General features: G+C 38.2%; 1 pseudogene; it reads right to left on the bottom strand.

Annotated features, from left to right (window-relative positions):
• Positions 1–8,387: 8,387 nt before the first annotated feature.
• On the bottom strand, positions 8,388–12,542 carry LOC131748089 (importin subunit beta-1 pseudogene; annotated as a pseudogene).
• Between the last annotated feature and the right edge of the window lie 6,537 nt (positions 12,543–19,079).

The raw sequence follows: 19,079 nt of genomic DNA, 5'->3' as shown, positions 1-19,079 counted from the left end.
GCACTCCTGTAAGTGGCACAGCAGGCTAGTGCACGGTATAGGCAGCATATGCATCCTCCCGTTTCTCTCGCAGTTGAAGGGGTTTCAGGCAAAGTCAGAAGGAAAAGCATTTCTCATGCCAAATGGCCTTCCCTTTATTTTCCTTGGTAGCGATAAGAAATTCTAGGCAGATGTGCAGGGGAAAAGGCCATCCAAGCCCACACTTGCAACAGAAACGAGATTTCTCTGCTTTTCAGTGGATTTTACTCATTATAGAATAGACTGTTTGTGACCCTGATGGATTTTGAACTCTTATACTAAAGCAACAACAACAGTAAGCCCAAAGAATCTTCCTCAATTCATTGTAAAACCAGGCATAGGAATAAGCTTTACCAGTGAGAAATACAGTTACGTGTCTATGCTAAGGTGTTTCCACACAGCTTTGAAGCCTTTCACCATAAATCACATTCACAAGTTCCATCTTTGTCTGCAGTATGCATATGAAGTTGCTACAGTATCGTTGGACTTGGAATAAAAATGTGTTCTTGTGGAGGTTATCATAGTACACAGAGGTTATTCTGCCACCAACAGGAAAGCAAGCATGCTAAAAGCACATGAGCTGTCAAACTGGTGAACTTGCCATGACCTGGAACATCAGAAATGCATTGACTGAAGTAAGAGAAAGAGCATTTCAAATTGTGTTTCTTTTCTATTACAGGCAACATGGCATAGCATTGGAAGAGTGGGACTACAGGAAACGATTTTGGAAATGAGACCAGATAATCTCTAATGTCTCTTTCAGCCTTAAAATTCTCTAGGCCAAGAAGAGCTATAAATGCAAAGGCTGTCTGTTGTTAGGGGTGTAATGCAGCCAGGTGGAGGGCAATAGAGAGAGGTGCTACTTGAGGAAAATTGGAGAGTGTGTTCCCCACCAAAAGTATTCATATCAAAACATAAAGAAACATATGTTGCGAACTAGTACGTATTACATTAGTTATCCTAATTGGTTCCCATCATATTCTGAAATAAAATTCCATTTTATCAATCAAAAAAACCCCAGTAATGAAACAAAACAAAGCTCTCTGCTACTCCCCTCCAAAAACATAAGAAATTTCCAGACAAAATGCAGCCCTTGGACTAGCAATTTTCAATTTCCCTCTAAAATATTACTCTATTTTTCTTTCAAAATTCCAATGAGACTTCAAAATGAAAAGCTCACTGCTTTATCAATGAGAACTATCTGCTTTTCTCATTTTTTTCTTAGAAAGCCACATATATATAAAAAATATATACCATATATTATTTTATAAAATATATATGTTATATGTTACAATGTATACTATATGTATACCAGGCTTATATTATATTATAGTTACATAAATATTAAAATTTGCAAAGGTCTTTCAAAGGTGCATTTGGAAATTTCTTATACTTATTTCTATGAAGTTATAGATTTTTCAGCTCTGTCAAGGTACTTGTTTTCAATGACAATTTTATATAGCATCATCATGGATCAGATGGATATGATGACTGTTCACCCAGAAACTCAGAAGAACAATTTGGGAGTGAGAGCTGACGGAGGAAAGCAGAGTGCTAGGGATCACTAGAAGGCAGTGGAGAGGGCGGTGTGTGGCAGCCACTGAGAGATTCCACTCTCTGCAAAGAGAGAGGATACAGATTTCAAGGAATTCAGTTTACTTCACCTGCCCTTTGGCCTTCTCTTTCCCTTTCTCCATGAGCTACTTACTTCTTACCTGCAGCAAGTAGAGGAAGTCTCTGCAGGGAGTTCTCCAGGGTCTCACCATGGATCTTCCATTTCTTGTAATGCTTTTAAATTAAGGCAAGAATTTATTCTACATGATGCCTGAACTCCTCTCTTTACTCAAAGAGATGGTCTATTAAGAACAGTTTGGGCACAGTGGGAGGAAGTTGGACTGTGGCTCCGTAAGCTCACCATTAATGGATAAATTGAATGCTTTCGTTTGGGGTGAGTAAGACAGGGAGTATGTGGCATCTTTTGTCAGAAATACATTTAAATGAAAGATCTTTCAAATGACTGGGTTTTGCTTCTTTGTGTGCACACTGAGTGCCAGGTGTTCCATAGACTCCTACGTCCCTCCAGAGTAACATGCAATTGTGTGTGACTCTCGTACCTCTCTGCAGTCTCTTTCTGATGTATGCAGCCAAAGGGGGAGTTGGAGAAGCTGGTGACCAGCAAGGGAGACATATTCACACTATCCAGACAAACAAGAAAGAGTGACGGCCAAGGTCAATGACAGAGCACTTGCATTGTACTAGAAGTCACTTGTTAGGCCATGGAGGAACATCTGCCTACAAGTTTCTTTTAAGGAGTGAACAGAAGCATTGTGAATTTACACAGTATTTTATGCGTGCTTTATCTTGCTGTCAGACAGCATTTTTTTTCAACATAAAAAATCAATCCTAAGTAGCTTCAAAGCTCCAACCTCACAGCTCAAGTCCAGATTTCATTATTTTTTTAAGAAGCGGTTTTATATATCACCAGTGTTAATGAAAATATTATGTTCAATTCTTAAGTCGAATTGGAGATTTGAAATATGAAGTTCTCAGAACCATATGCTCATGTTCAAAACTGATGTCTTCGTAGCTGTGACTATTCAGGGCATGGAAATGTACGGAAGTAAATGTGTATTTGAATGTGCAGGTTATATTTTATCATTAAGGCTGATTATTTATAGAAGCAGAGGGCTGTCAAATTTGTTTTAAATAAAACAAACAAGCCACTGCAAAAAGGTATGGTTTGCAGCAGGAATACTTGCCATAATCAGGATCCTTTATCTTTCGTGGAAAGAGCCAGCCGTGGTTGCCCCTGCAAGCAAAGCACTTTGGAGCAGCTGGACAAAGTGCTGGAGAAGAGGTGCATATGGGCCTTTCCTCTCTGGAGAGTAGGACGGATCCCTTGGAGGTAGACTCAGCTGGTTCTGAAGCCTCCAATGACTAGCAGGCTCAGTTCTCCCAGTTAACTACACAGTATATTTCAGAAATCATATTTTCAGTAACCTTGAATAATATTAACTCTCTAAAGTGCTGGAAAATAAAAGAATCTGTTCCTAGAAAAGAGCAGTAAATGATTTTTATGTCTAGATTAAACATATAACTAAGATTTCTTTATGTAATGGTGATTTGTGCAGCAGACAGTAGTGCAGTATTCTGGTTACAAAGAATCTAGGCTCTGCCACTTCTTAGCCATGTGAATTTGTGTGGTGTCTTAATCATTGAGCCCCAGTTTCTTCATCTGTAAAATGGTGATAATAAAGGCATCTTCGTTTATTGTTCGTGAAATGCTCATTTAAAAAGGACCAGGCTTTCCCCCATGTTTAGAGAAAATCTCCCCCATATATTTGTTGTCAGTGATACTATCCTGTTACTTATTATATATCTTGTAAGGTGTTCTCAATAAAACTGTTCAATCCACTAGGTAAGACACTGTTGGTGGGTCCAGGTTTAAATGCCATATGTGTTTAGACACTGTGAACCACTGTGTTTCAGTCTTCATTTTCCCTTTGAGTTTTGCACTTGACAATCTGCAAACATCACAAAGTTTTTGTTGATCTGATTCTCTAATTTCTTGTTGACTGAAACTTCACTGGTTATATGTTCTTCTACAATCTAATCCCATGAGCGCCTGTTCTCTTTATTGCCAAAGACATTTTTTTTTTGCCTGATTGAATATTCTTTGAGCTTATTTTCAACCCATAATGCTGGCTATAATTATATATAAATTATTTTCATATTTGACAGAGACTACTAGCTGCCTAACTAATATCCATTTTCTCTTAGTTAATAATAGAACTGAATTTTGTCATGGATAGCCTACAGGATGCAAGTGAGAGATAGGATGGGACTTCCAGGAGCTCTCCTTAAGAAAGAGATAGCATTTGGTATATGCATTCGTTTCCCTTCCCATCTCCTGCTTCTTGCCAGTAATGTAGATATGACGGCTGGAGCCCTAGAAGCCATAACGAACAATGAGGTGATCTTGAGTCAGTGCAAAAGATGAAGGATCATAAACATAAAAATTCATCCCTTGTGACCGGGGATTTGCCATTATCAGCTTTGAAGTGCCTACCTTCGAACATCTTTTATGTTAGAAAAAAATAATTTTTTAATCTTTTGTAAGCTCCTGTTCTTTAGGTCTCTGATGCTGTTTCTAGATGATACAGCCCACTTTGCTAAGCATGTGTTCTGTGAGCCCAGTCAACCTAGTAGTGGTTATATTGGTCCCATGCAGAAAAGATATTCTAAATATCACTGGATCCTTGTTGAAGATGGAGTTTACTTTTTCAGTTCAAATGCCACACTCCTTTCCCTAGAAACATTTTAATTTAAATGAAAAAATGTTCTGAATTTAGGCATCATATTTATTGAGACAATTTCTCTAGACAAGTGTCAGTTGATCAGGGTCAGAAATGGAAAGACTTTGTGTTATTATTCTACATTTTTGTGACCCCCAGTGACACCACCATGAAACTTTAAAAAGCAGAAACTCAGGGATTGAAATGAAAGTATAATCTTGAACTGAAGATTTATTCAAATAGAATGTAGTATAAATCTCAAAATTGAGATTAACAAAATATCCTCTTACCCTGTTAAGTGGTTGTCTATGTTTTGCCCCCCTCTACCAGCATTTTTCAAACTTTTAAACATATCCTTTTTTTAAAAACTCTTTATTTTGAAATAAATATATATTCACTGGAAGTTGCAAAGATAGTACAGAGTAGTCCCATGTACTCTTCACCCAGTTTCCGCCAACAGTTACATCTTAAGTAACTAGAGTTCAAAATCAGAAAATTGACTTTGTTTAATATATGTATTAATCAGGGTTTTCCAGAAAAATAGAACCACAATAAATCATATTTATTATGATGTGTGGGTTTATGTGCTTATGGAGGTTGATAAGTCCCATGATCTGCCATTGGCAAGCTGGAGACCCAGGAAAACCAGTGATGTAATTCAGTCTGAGCCCAAAGGCCTAAGAACCAGGGGAGCTGATGGTGTAAATCCCAGCCTGAGGGCCAGAGACTATAAGATGTCCCAGCTCAATTAATGAGGTAGGAAAAAGGGGGCAAATTCCACCTTCCTCTGCCTTTTGTTCTATTCAGGCCCTGTTCAGTAGATTGGATGACACCCATCCACATTGGGGAGGACAGTCTACAATTGAAATGCTGATCTCATCCAAAACACTCTCACAGCCACACCCAAAAATAATGTTTAATCTGGGTACTCGGTGGCCAGCCAAGTTGACACATGAACCATCACCATGTGTAGAGTTCTGTGTCAGTTTATGACATGTAGATTTGTGTAACCAGTACCACACTCAAGATACAAGATTGTCCCATCACCACAAAGATCTCCCTCATGATGCTCCTTTATAGTGATGCTTTCCCTCCTCCATATCATTTCTAACTCCTCAAAAGCAGTAATCTGCTTTTTGGCTCTATAATTTTGTCATTTTGAGAATATTGTATAAATGGAATCACAAAGTATATGACCTTTCATTATTGGCTCTTTTTTTCCCCCACAGCATTATACCCTTTAGATTCATCCAGGCTACTGTGTGTATAAATAGTTTGTTCCTTCTTATGGCTGAGTAGTATTCCACGGTACGGATGTGCCACAGTTCATTTAACCATTCACATTTGAAGCGTATCTGTATTGCTTCTAGTTTTTGGCTAACTATTACAAATAAAGATGCTATGAACGATGGTATACAGGTTTTTGTCCAGACATAAGTTTTCATTTCTCTGGGATAAATGTCCAGTAGTGCAATTGCTGGGATGGTAGTTGCATGTCTACTTTTTAAAGAAATTGCTGAACTATTTTCCAGAATGGATGTACCACTTTACATTCCCACCAGTGGTTTCTTGACCAACTGTTATTTTTTTTCTTGAGTCCTAAGTTTCCTAGTCAGTCAGCTTTCTTTTTCTCCACTTTCAGAGTCTTCTTATGTTTATTTTACATATAATGTCCAAGATTTACTAGTTGTATTTAGGAGGAAGAATAGGGAAAAATACATATCCTCTGTTTGTCCAGAAGAGGAAGTCTTCTCTGTTTTTTCTTTTTTTTGATGAACAAAAAAATCTCATACTCTCTTTCAATGTTATATGAAATTTCAAAATACATTAACTCATGGTTAAAAAATAAACAACAACACTGAGACAAATTTCTATTTTGTTTTCAAACTAATAAACCAAACTTCTTGCTTCACCACTCTTTCATCTGCTATTTATATATGTTCTCCCACTTCACTGAGACTCCTTGCCCCCATACATTTTCAAAGTTCTGACAGTTTTCATTTCGAATCCCTCTACTTTTATTTCCAGCCATATCTCCACTTCCTAGTTAGACTGTTCTTTTGATACTTGTGACCTATTATGAACCAAAACATCAAAATCAGTGTCAGAATTTTGGCCTGTTTTTTTAGAACAAAGATGTTCAATTTTAGATAAGTTTGGATAAGCATCAGATAAGCATCCAAACTCTTAATCAATGCTTAGTTGAACCAGCCTTCAACAAGCTTTTGAGGGCTGCCCATCACAAGAGATTTGCTTATCAGTATTTGGCTTGATTTAAACTAACCTGTTCACCTTTTTGCTTTGTGAAAAAATGGATCAGTTTGGAATCATCAGGTTTGAAATGGGTGCATGGACCCGTCAAATATAGTTTGGGAGTATTTTAACACACAATATTGTTAGCTGAATGTAATTATAAAGGATTGTTAGATGAGGTTCAATTTTAGCACAGATCTACATGAAGGAGACAAGATTGCTTTTGCCCCCTCTTCTTTAGGAAATGGATAAATTTGTATTTTCCCTGAAATTTATTTGTTTTTCCTGAGGAGGGTTTGAGATTATTATATTAATATTTAACTGCAGTGGAAAAATGAAACCTTTCATAAGTGTTGTTTTCATCATGGGATGTGTAATTATACCCACACACATCATTTATGCATATATTTTTGGTTGTTTTCGTAGTTAGTTGGTTTTAAAGTATAGCAAGGGAACAATACTACATTGGAGACAAACAGATAAAAGAGAATAGAAAGTCAATTTTCTAATGGCTAATTTATTAGATTTTGTTTAATCATTAAATTTTCCTCATTTTATAGACCAAAATAATTACTTAAAGTTTGCTGTATTTTTATGTATTCATTTTTATTGTAAATTTTTTGGTGAACTCCTTGGCATCATTTTTTACATAGGGAGTAGGTATCAGGACTGCCAATATAAAGTGTCAAGAGGGAGCTTTCTCTTTTCTCTTTCAATAATTTACATTTTGGTTTCTTGAGGTTGTAGGTTTAAAATTTTTTTTTTCTTTTATTTAGTTTTTGTCTTGGAAGTTTAGATTTTTATTCTGACCATTTGTTAGTGTTTTCCTTAAAATAATGATAATAACTAAAAACAAACAACCAAAAAGCTAAAAAGTGTCTTTCTTTTTTTCTTTTCCTTTTTTTTTTCTTTTCCATCTCCTGTGGTCCATCAGTAGGCAGAACTTCAGTTAGTTTTACAAAATGCAATATTTAACACCACCTTATGCCACTTTTTTTAAGGAAAAAGATATACTTTAATGACTTGAAATTGAGAATGTTGATATAGCTTCATTCAGCTACACTCAGATTATATAGTATTCCTCACCTCCTTTTAGCCTGATTGTATACAGTGCTGGGTGACAAAGGTACACAAACCCAGGCTCCACCATCATCATCATCAGTAGCATAGGTTCAAGATGCTTTTTATGATGAAGTACAATCTCTCCCCTCTGGAAAAACCAGTCATTCCACTCAGCACCACCTGAAATTCCAAAAACCAAATTGTAGCATTCCTTGGGAAGAAATAATTTCCATTTCTTCTCCTTTTCTTTTCCCTTCCCCTTTCCCTCTTCTTTCCCCCTTCCTCCTCCTCCCCCTCCTCCAATTAAGTAAACCCGTTATGTTTCTCTTATCCAAAATGGCTCCTGGAGTAGACATTAGAATGGTTTTCTCTGAAGTCAGTGTTTACATAGCTAACCAACAGTTCTGCTGCTAATAGCTGCTCCTCCTGTGGTAGGATTTTCAATGTGGTGTGTTTTCAGCATCTGCGCACACCCCTTACTTCTAGGTTTTTCAAAAGACTGCAGATTTCTAGTGATGGTCTTGGGTTTCATCCCAATGGCTACAGATCGACCTTGACTCTTCAGTTTCCTCAGTTATTTTGCTGTCCATCGAACAGGGTTTTGTTTTGCTAGTTTTGAATCTCTGTTCCTTAGTTAACACTTCAAGAATCATCAGCCAACTGCTACTAATTTCAGTACATTCTTCCCAAATGTCATAAATAAGTTCCTTATTGGCTCAGCAGCACCAGTACCTAATACTCTTTGGATGATTCTCAAGTCTAGCACTGTGGACAAAGAAAGATAAACTCTACTCTTGGTTGCATCAGCAGTACATCAGAGTATGCATCACCCTTAGATCCTTGTTCCTTTGATCCTTGAAAACGACAGAATAGGTTTCCAAGTGGTCTTCCCTTAGCTCATTCAGATAATCCACTGTGTCACACTTTGATTTATTCACCTGAGATTGGTAGGTTTGCAGAATACTACCTCTAGGTATTTGTTAAACTCTCCACCAATAACAAAGGCAATATCACCAAACACTTACAGAATCTGTGGCTTTACAGACCTACGGACATTCTCATTTCCCAAGTTCTCTGTCAACAAATGGTAAGATACTGGATTACAAGGTGTGACATAAGTCTTCCACGTATCTTACAGTCTCCAATAAAACCTTGCACTCAGTATAAGTTTTCAATAAAATGCCCATACTCAGGAGAACTTAGAGGCCTCTATATACTTTAGGAATTTAGCAACCAACATTTCCTCTGATGTGCTAACTGCTATCGGATCACCCTCTTGCATCCCCCATATCCAACTGTGCTTTGGAAAATCCTTAACAGGGAGACCATCATCTCATTTTGATGCTGCAGTTTTCAGAGAACATTTTGAAGAGTTATGTGGAGTAAAGACTGAAGGTCATTGAATTGGATCTTATCAGAAGTGCTTTTATATGTGACTGTATCTCTATTGATACACTTTTTGCAGTTAGAGCGTCAATTTTTGAACTGAAGAGTAATAGTACTTGGTACTATTTTTCACATTTTCATCAAAGCTTCGTATGAAGCACTTCTCAGGTTATTCTGGTGGCCATCAGGACTGTCTGTGATCACTAGGAGATTCTGAAATATGAGGATAAGCAGTAAGTAGCTGTTTCTTCCTGATCATCACTTACAAACTTTCATAAACAGCTTCAGCTAGATTGGAAAAAAACTCAGCACACACTTGATGCCATTCTGGGTTCAGTACTCAGGCTTTCTCTCAGACATTCTAACAAGGGAACCGAGCAAACATCACTTATGGCAGCTTCATGGAGCAACTTGCAAAATTTTCCCCCAGTCTGTCTATTTATATACTAAACGATTTACACAGGGGTATTCAATTAATTATATTAAGCTAGGCATTGCCTGTATAACTAGGATTTTGAGCTTATTGGATTTCTCTTCTTCCAAGATACAGGCAAAAGTCATCACAAGGGTGTCAGGGTTCCAAGAACTAATCAGGGTTCTTGATCTGTTCTTTACAAGAGGGAAGGACAGGTGGGACAATGTCATCTTCACATCAGGTGGCCAGGAGAATCATCATTTTCATCATCTTTTGTTAGTGTCTGTGTGAGAATTGGAGCCTCAATTGTAGTGTTTCCTTGGCATAGATCTTGCTGTGTGCTCTGGGGCCTTCTTTGTTCTGCTGTCTCTTTAGCTTCAATGGCCAAATCTATTTTGTCATCACAGACATTGGACCAGAACTTTATTCCTTACAGGATCATTTCATCAAAGTCACTGTGTTACTTCAACTGTGATCACAAAAAGAGCAGGGCTCATATGTGTCTCCACGTATTGATAATACAGAGGCATTTTCTTCACCAGATTCTGTAATGCAGTCACTAATACTTTATTATCTTGATAACAGGCTGCTCCATAGATTATCTGGAAAAGAAATTGTCTTTCAGATTCTTTGTCAAAGCTTGCTTTGATGAACTCCAATACTCCAGGAGTGCCTTAGTAGCCACTAACTTCACATTACTATTAGGATCTTCTTTCCTCTTTCCCAGGATTATGGCAGTCAGAATCTCATTGGATGGAACTTGTAGCTGCTCTGTTTGAATATTTTGGCAGATGTAACAAAGTGCATCCAATGTCTACTCTTTTATGTGCTCTGTGCTGTTGGAATTTGTGACATTGTTTACCAGCTGAAGAGGGAATTATGACCACTGGTTTCCTGGGTTCTCTATACAAACAATTTCAGCCATCGTTGTGAGGAAGAACTAAGCTAGTAGGTTTCTGTGCCTAAAGTCTGCAAAATAGTTCTTGGCTTCTCGGTCAAACATTAACATCAATGGGAAACCATTCTGCTGCTGTTGTGCCTTGATGTTTGGATCTTTGCCTCAGAAGGCAAACAGTTCTTGATCAGTAGGCCAGCTGCAACCCTGCCAATCTGGCTGTTTCCTGAATTTTCTGGCGCTCTGGACAGTTCCAGAGGACCTTTGGCAAGTTTCACCACCGCACACTCCAGGGGCTTCTACATAGTTTCTAGTTCAAGCAGAGGTAGAGACACAGTTATCTCAATGCTGCAATCAGCTCCAAAGTAAAGGTGATAGCAGTTGCTTCTCTTCAGGCAATGCTTGCTTCTCAGGTGACAACTCTGACTGGAGATAGGGGTTTGGAGTTGCATGGCACTGGAGGGTTTGAAGGGGGTCAGAGTCACCACAAGTTTGTTCATCTGTTCCTTCTTTATAATGCTCCATCATCTTTTCCTTCCCACTCCCTCCCTCCCACTTTCCTTCTTTGCTATTATCAATGGCAGCTGCTCCTCTGGTGGAGGTGGTGGAGAAAACTTAGAGGCAGTTCAGAGCATGACTAGAGCTTGGTTGGCGAGGATAGAAAGGAGAAAAGGAGGCAGGGAGTGAACAGAAGACCAAAGGGAGGGAAAACTCTGCTACACTTTAGATTAAAGAAACTGGAAGCTAAATCATAAACACCTAAGGTCATTAAAATAACTTATATTATTTGTGGGAGAGTGTGCATGTATATCAGTAATCAGTTCATTGTCTTGGCCAAGTGCTCAAATAGGTAATGATATCTTATACTCCCAGTGATTTCCTTAAAAGAAGTTACATTATAAAAGAACTTACAACCTTCTATTCACCAGAAGTTTCTTCATCCCAGCCATTGTGAAAGAATTAAACTTTCATTATTGATTAAGTGCTTTGGGATTCAGACTAGTGACAGGAACTTTAAAATCTGCTGTTTATAAGGTACTAAAGGACCATATATTAGAATTTTCAGCCAAAATTGCACAAATGTACAGCCCCACCATCAGCAGTGTCATCTGCAATATATGGAAATAAAAGGGATGACCGATTCTTTGACAAATCTTAGACTCATCCAGTATAGCTCTGCAAGACAGGAGTGGTAACTATATGCATCAGAATGTCATGTTAACATGCACTTCAAATAGAGTTCAAGATTACAAGGACAGAAGAACTCTAGGAGCAAGAATAAAACAATTTTAGTTTGCTTTCAAAGTGTCAAAATTAAGTGGCTAGTCATTCCTGTATATCAGTTTGGTACAGTTATATGGGAATGGAAGTAATCCGGTGGGTAGGGATAGATGCAATTATAGCTCAAGGGTTTTATCCTGGAAGGGGCAGATGCCTGATATAGCCAAGAGATAAAAGTCAGGAAGCATGTTTCAAAGATACCTCCTGGAGGAAACCTTTGGAAGATTGGGAAAGACTAGACAGGAAAGGGATTTGGAACAATAGAGCTAGGAACATGTTCTACCCTAGGCACAGGCAAACACATACACACCTGGATTTATATTTTGTTGAGTTTAGACAAAAATTTCTTAGAAGGCTTGTGCTGAGAAGGAGAGAGGAACAAAAACTTTCTGCAAAAATTGTCCAATCTGTAGTTGCAGCTAATGGTGGCAGAGAAGTTAATTTTACTTATCATCATAGACATGCAAACTATGCTTCCTAACCTTGGCAAGAAAGTTTGTGGAGGTGACGAGTGCTTTCCACAAGGTAGTCTTTCATTAAATATTAGTGGATTTGATTTGTGCCATCTGCCCCATATTTTCACAGAGGGTACAGATGTCCATCTCTGGAAAGTCACAATCTAAACATGAAGTATACAGTCTGGAAGCATTAGTTACTACATTGCTGTGATTCTCAATCCAATACATTCTTTATAGTAAGTATTTCCTAAAACCTACTTTAACATTCTTTTTTTTTTTTTTTTTTTTTTTTGCTGTTTTCTGTATTTTTATTCACCATTATTCGTAAACTTGGAAGCATATACTACACATCTTGACACCAAGAAACACATGTATTTTACTCTGGAAAACAATGTATAGGGAGTCATTTTCCCACAATGCACGGATCCTCTTTTTTGTCTGATGAAATCCGAAGGACACCAGGATGTGTTTGGGTACATCGTCATTAGGTTGAGCTAAGAATTAAGCAGAACATAATCTGTTATATTTAACAGTGTTTGTGAAGAATTTGAAATTACAAAATTGTTACAGTAGGGGTGATTGGCAAACTATGAAAATGCTGATGTTTAATCGTCTATTCACATAAAATTCTTAAATGAAATTTGTACATACTATAACCTACTGATACACACTACTAAAGAAAAAAATAACAATATAATGTCCTAGCAGTAATATGAAGGGTAAATGAAAGGAAAGTAATTTATAATAAAGTAATATGTATTTCTATATGCAAATGCACAGGCAAAACATATCCAGAAGACATACTACACTAGTCAGATGCTGGTAACTGTAGGTAAAATCATTATGATATGACAGCTACCGATGTTGACTTTGTGTTTACCCAATGCTCAAGTACTCAAATATTTGTCAGTGACATTTTTGACATGATATCCCCAAATGATGATAAATGCTTATTAAGTCTCAAATAAAACAAAGAATAACATTTCCTCAAATTATAGTGTATAAAAAGATTTTTCAACTACATGAATGTGTATTAGGACATTTGAAAGTCATCCAGAAAATATTTGTTGAGAACTCACTGTGTGCCAGGTAGTATCCTAGGTACTTGGAATGCAGTGGTGCAGGCAAACATCTCTGGTCTCATGGAGCTTACAGACTAGTTGGGGGGGTGGGTGGGAAGGAGATAGACGATAAACATGGTAAACAAACTAAATAGTATGTTATAAGTTAGTAAGTTCCTTGGGAAAACAGGGTAACTGCATTGGAATTGCCAGGGAGTGGTAGGTGGTTGGAACTTGAAATAGAAGTGGTTGTGATAGTCTTCATTGAGAAGGTGATATCTGCATGAAATCTGGAAGAAGCTTAGGGAGTTAACCATGCAGATGTCTGGTGTAAAGCATTCCAGGTAGAGGGAACAGCCAGTGCAAAGGTCTAATGAGGGTACATGCCTAGTATTTTCAAGGCACAGCAATGAGGCCAATGTAGCTAAAGCCAAATGTGTGAAGAGGGAAGTAGCAGGACACGAGGTCCAGAGAATTAATGGGAAGAGGGCATATCACGTGGGGCTTTGTAGGCCACTTTAAGAACTTCAGATTTTGAGTAAGGTAGGAAGCCATTGCAGGGTTTTGAGCAGAAGAATGGTATCTGAGTTAGTTTCTATGTTGTGAATAGTCTGGGGGGAGGGGTGGGAGGGAAGAGAGGAAAGAGTGAAATCAAGGAATCCAGTTAGATATTGTAGTAATCCAGGAAAGAAATGATTGTGGATAGACCAGGGTTTTAGCTCTAGAGATGGTGAGAAGAGGTTGGATTTTGGATAAGTTTAAAAGAGCCAACTGGATTTCTTGATGAACTGGATATGATATGGATTATGAGATAAGTAGAGGGATGGAGAGTAATTTCCAACTTTTTAGCCTGAACTTCTGGATGGTAAAATTTGCCATTTACTGAGGAGAGAAAGACTTCAGCTTTTGTAGGGTGGGAGAAGAGGCATATTGAGTTCAGTTTTGAAGATGTTGAGTTTGAAATGTCTATTAGACATCTATGCTGAGATGTTGATAGGCAACTGGAAATACAGGTATGGTATTCAGAAAAGAGGTCTGAGCTAAAGTTAAAAACTTGAGGGTCTTAGCTATATAGATGGCACTTAAAACCATGTTACTGCATGAGCTCACCATCAATAGGGATAGAAAGGAGACCCGCACATTTGGTACAATACCTGGCTTCCACAGAAGGTATCTTCCACTCCATAAACAGGAGTCAAGGGGAAGCCACACAAACCCTCAAAAATAATTATTTTCCTCCTCCAAAAGGAATTAATAGTTGGCTCTGTGCACTAGAACTAAGGTCACACTTTTTCAGGATTTCTATCACACCCTCAGAGTTCAATAGGGGGGCTGAGTAATAGGAATAACTTTCAGTTTCTCCAGGTGTTCTCAACACCATCAATGGCTGGAGAGTGAAACCTCATACTGGGACTAAGATAATGCTTCCTCTAGACATTCTACTCTCCATAATCAGGAATCAAGCTGGGTTCTGGAAGTAACACCTGGCTTTCTCAGTAATACTCAATTCCATAGGCATTGTCATTTATTCTTGTCATTACTAATAACTTCATCTCTTCTGTAATCTCAGTATCATTATAATCACTCACATAGTCCCACAACTCTCATGTCAAGGAACAATTTTTTCAGTGTGGGATTATGTCACATATCGCAGAGTGTCTAGCATTCCTAATTTCTGTTCACTAAATGTCAGTAGGGCCCCTCCAAACATTATGACAACAAAAATGTCCCTACATATTTCTAGATGCCCCATGGGAAAGCCAAACTCTCTTTGTTGAGAATCACTTTTCTATTTTAGGCAAAATATCATAGTTGCTAATGTGCTGAGTGAAACAGCATTCTTTTACCCAGAGCACCATTAGAATTTCCAGAATTTTCCCTCCTGGCTAGCAAGATCTATAAAGATATCCCCATTTTTACATTTTAATTGTGTCAGTTCTCTCAAATAACCATTGGGTTGGCCAAAAATTCATTCAGCTTTAAGTAAAAATAAAGAACGTTTTTCATTTTCATGAAGAACTTTATTGAACAAGATATTCACTAACCGAACGAACTTTTTTTTTTTTTTTGCGGTACGCAGGCCCCTCACTGTTGTGGCCTCTCCAGTTGCGGAGCACAGGCTCCGGACCGCAGGCTCAGCGGCCATGGCTCACGGGCCCAGCAGCTCTGCGGCATGTGGGATCTTCCCGGACCGGAGCACGAACCCGTGTCCCCTGCATTGGCAGGCGGACTCTCAACCACTGTGCCACCAGGGAAGCCCCCAACGAACTTTATGGCCAACCCAATATAAAATAATTGCTAGTTATTTTCAGACTTAGCTTTTCCAAAGTCGGAATACCATTTCCTGGAGTACCTCTTAGATAATGATGTTGGAATAATGAAGTTGCTAGGTAATATACTTGAGCTCTTTAGAATATAAGACATTACCTAACTCCTATTAATTATTATCCTGAGACAAAACTGGGAAATACACTGCATGTAAATAAGAAGGAAGATGTGGAGATGGTGATTTTATTAAGTTCTTAAAAAAAACCCAAACATTGGTTTTCCTATCTAAAGAATAGCTTTACTGCAGAAACACTTTCCAGTCTCATTTGGAAGCAAACTATGGTCATCATCCACATTGGTAGTTTAAGAGACTACAGAGGCTCTGGGGCATTTGCCAAAAGTTGCTGAGTAGTTTTGACCAGATTCAGGCAAGCACTTTGCAAAATGCACAGCTCTTCAACTAATTTTGAGTGCTCACAGAAACAGAATTTACATCATCTTTAAACCCAAAGTGCCATCATCATCAGCATCTTATTATTTCTTGAGTGCCCATGGGGTGCCTAGTACTGGGCTAAATTTTAAAGAAGTATTTTCAGTCTTTATGGATATAATCACACAGCTGAGACATTCACTTGTAAATTTAAAAAAATCATCCCTCTGTGCTATCATGAAAAGTAGCAGAATTGTGGCTTTATAGTAAGAAGTGTTAAATAGGTATAATGAAAGGACCCCGGACACAGATTTTCTGCTGCCAACTAAGAAATCCCGCTACAGGATATCTGATTGAATGAACCCCTGGTCCTTGGAGTCAAAGAAAGGTCTTTATGATCATTAAATTGGATTGACAGACACTGCCTTGAGACAATGGCAGGGGTTTCTGCTGAGTACCTGCAGATCACAATGTAGTGAGAAATGAGTATTCTTATACAAGGTTGTCATTTCCAAAACTTGACACTGTATTTGCATAATAGACATGTGTAGTTAATTTAAAAAAATTGGAAGATGTAATCCAGTTGTGAAATAATTCCCTCATCCAACTCCAGAACATTATCTATGTTGTCTCTATGACTGCGTAGTTCAAGAAAAGATTATTTCTGAGCAGCTTCAGAGTCATATGGTTATATAAGCTGCACCCCAACATGTTGGCTTCAATTGCAGTGCATTTTGAAAGGCCAAATGTAAAGTCTGACTGCTGGCAAGTCTTAATACTTCTGCCAGTAAATGCTGCTGAATCTTTCAAGCAGCAATGTGTTATTTTGATCTCTATCAACTGCCCCTCAATTCTTCTCTGTCCTCTGGCACTAAAAGGTAATCACTTCTGGAAGCAATTAATCCACCTAGAGATTTTCTTAAATTTACTGTATTTGTTATGATAAGATATACAACTCAAAATAATAAGAATAAATGAAAACAGCCTGAATTTACATGTCAGATGAGCTGGAGTATAGATTGAATAGATGTAAAGAACACCATCATTTCTGACCTGAAGTGGACACCCTTTTTCTCAGTTGTTAATCTTCATTATGAGTTTGTCTGGATTCTGGGTAGCACAGCTACCTGAGCTATGTCTTTTGGATACAGAGTTACTTTCCAAAGCATGTCATGCCATCCTTGAACTGTTTTCAACCATTCTTTTCTTTTATGAAAGAGTTTCATTGTGACGGTTTTTGCCTTCTTTGCCAGGACCTGCAAAAACATGAGCACATGGTAGAATCTTCTTCAATAACAGCCAAACATGGTGCTAAAAACTGAATGTCTGCATCCACCTCAAATTCATATGTTGAAACCTAATTCCCAATATGATGTTTTTAGGAGGTAGGGCCTCTGAAAGTGATTAGTTCTTAGGGTGGAGTCCTCATGGTTGGGAGTAGTGCCCTTATAAAAAAGACCTCCAGAGAGCTCCCTTATGCCTTCTACCACGTGAGAGTACAATGAAAAGATGGCCGTTTATGAACCAGGAAGTGAGTCTTCACCAAACCCTAATCTGCTGGTGCCTTGATCTTGAAATTCCAGCCTCCAGAACTGTGAGAAATAAACTTCTGTTGTTTATAAGCCACCCAGTCTATGGTATTCTGTTACAGCAGCCTGACTGGACTAAGATACATATGGATTCCAAGGTCCGTCTTCTGTGATGCAAACAATTCACTTTCTGTGTTAATTAACATGTGTTTTCATATGGAAACCTTTCCCTTTTTCAAATGCAAAAACTAGCTGAAGAACTTATTTAGTTTACCCCATCCCAGAGGCCACAGTTACTTTATCCATGATGTAGAAAGCTACACAGAGAGTAAGCACTTGGGTGAATGTTGGGAGAGTGCTTGGTAGATGATCCACACTCTAGCAGTCTGAAGTATTGTTTGATTAAGAGTAGCATCTGCTTGGGTCACCTTAGTAATTAGTAGACACACTTGGAAACCCATGATCATTCTGTATCTGAAATAAAATTTTTTAAAGAGACTGACTCTTCTGACTCCTCCTGGAGGGAATTTGCTTCCCCAAACAGGACACTATTAGAATGTGGGATGCAGAGTGAAAGTGGATTAAGGATGAGGGAGCTAGTAAGAATGAAAACAGCATGACTTTTTTTTTTTTTTTGCGGTACACGGGCCTCTCACTGTTGTGGCCTCTCCCGTTGCGGAGCACAGGCTCCGGACACACAGGCTCAGCAGCCATGGCTCAAGGGCCTAGCAGCTCTATGGCATGTGGGATCTTCCCGGACCAGGGCACGAACCCGTGTCCCCTGCATCGGCAGGCAGACCCTCAACCACTGCGCCACCAGGGAAGCCCCCAGCATGACATTCTTGGATGAAATATGTGATAAAGGCAGATATTCCAGTTGATCCAACAGAGTGTCAGATAAATCAAGCAAAATGAAACCTGGCAACATTACAAATATCTTTTCAACATTTCAGTGTGGAAAGAGACGTCTCTAAGTACATTTATACTATTCCTTCATAGTCACGCATGTGGCGGATTTACTGATGTTACCTTTATTTATTTTTTACTTAATTTTTAAAATTGTGGTAAGAACACTTAATGTGAGATCTACCTTCTTAACAATTTTTTTTAACTGCACAATACAGCACTGTTAGCTATAGGTACAATGTTGTACAACTGAGATCCTCTGGTCTCTAGAATTTATTCATCTTGCACAACTGAAACTTTATACCTGTAGATTAACAACTCCTTATTTTCCCCTCCCCCTCAGTCCCTGGTAACCATTCTTCCTACTCCAAGCTTCTATGAGTTCAGCTCTTTTAGATACTTCATATAAGTAGAATCATGAAGTATTTGTCCTTCTGTGACTGGTTTATTTTATTTGGCATTAACGTCCTCCAGGTTCATCCATGTTGTCACATGTGGCAGGATTTCCTTCTTTTTTAAGACTGAATTACTTTTCATTGTTTATATATACCACATTTTCTTATCCATTCATCCATCAATGACATTTATGTTGCATCCATATCTTGGTTATTGTGAATAATGTTGATGTTATCTTCAAAATATTATTAGTAGTTTTCCAGGATACCAATTGGGAATAGGACCTTATTGTAAAAGAAGATATTTTAACACTTGGTGACTTCCCACATTAACTGTTACATAGGTTTTCCTACTTGTTATGGTTCCTAAAATATTCAGCATGGAAGAAAATGATATATTTAGCCAACTGAGAAGTATAAGGCCTGA

The sequence above is a fragment of the Kogia breviceps genome, chromosome X (assembly GCF_026419965.1).
Source record: "Kogia breviceps isolate mKogBre1 chromosome X, mKogBre1 haplotype 1, whole genome shotgun sequence".
Classification (NCBI taxonomy): Eukaryota; Metazoa; Chordata; class Mammalia; order Artiodactyla; family Physeteridae; genus Kogia; species Kogia breviceps.
The sequence above is the reverse complement of the archived record's forward strand: the minus strand, read 5'-3'. Positions and strand labels throughout refer to the sequence as shown.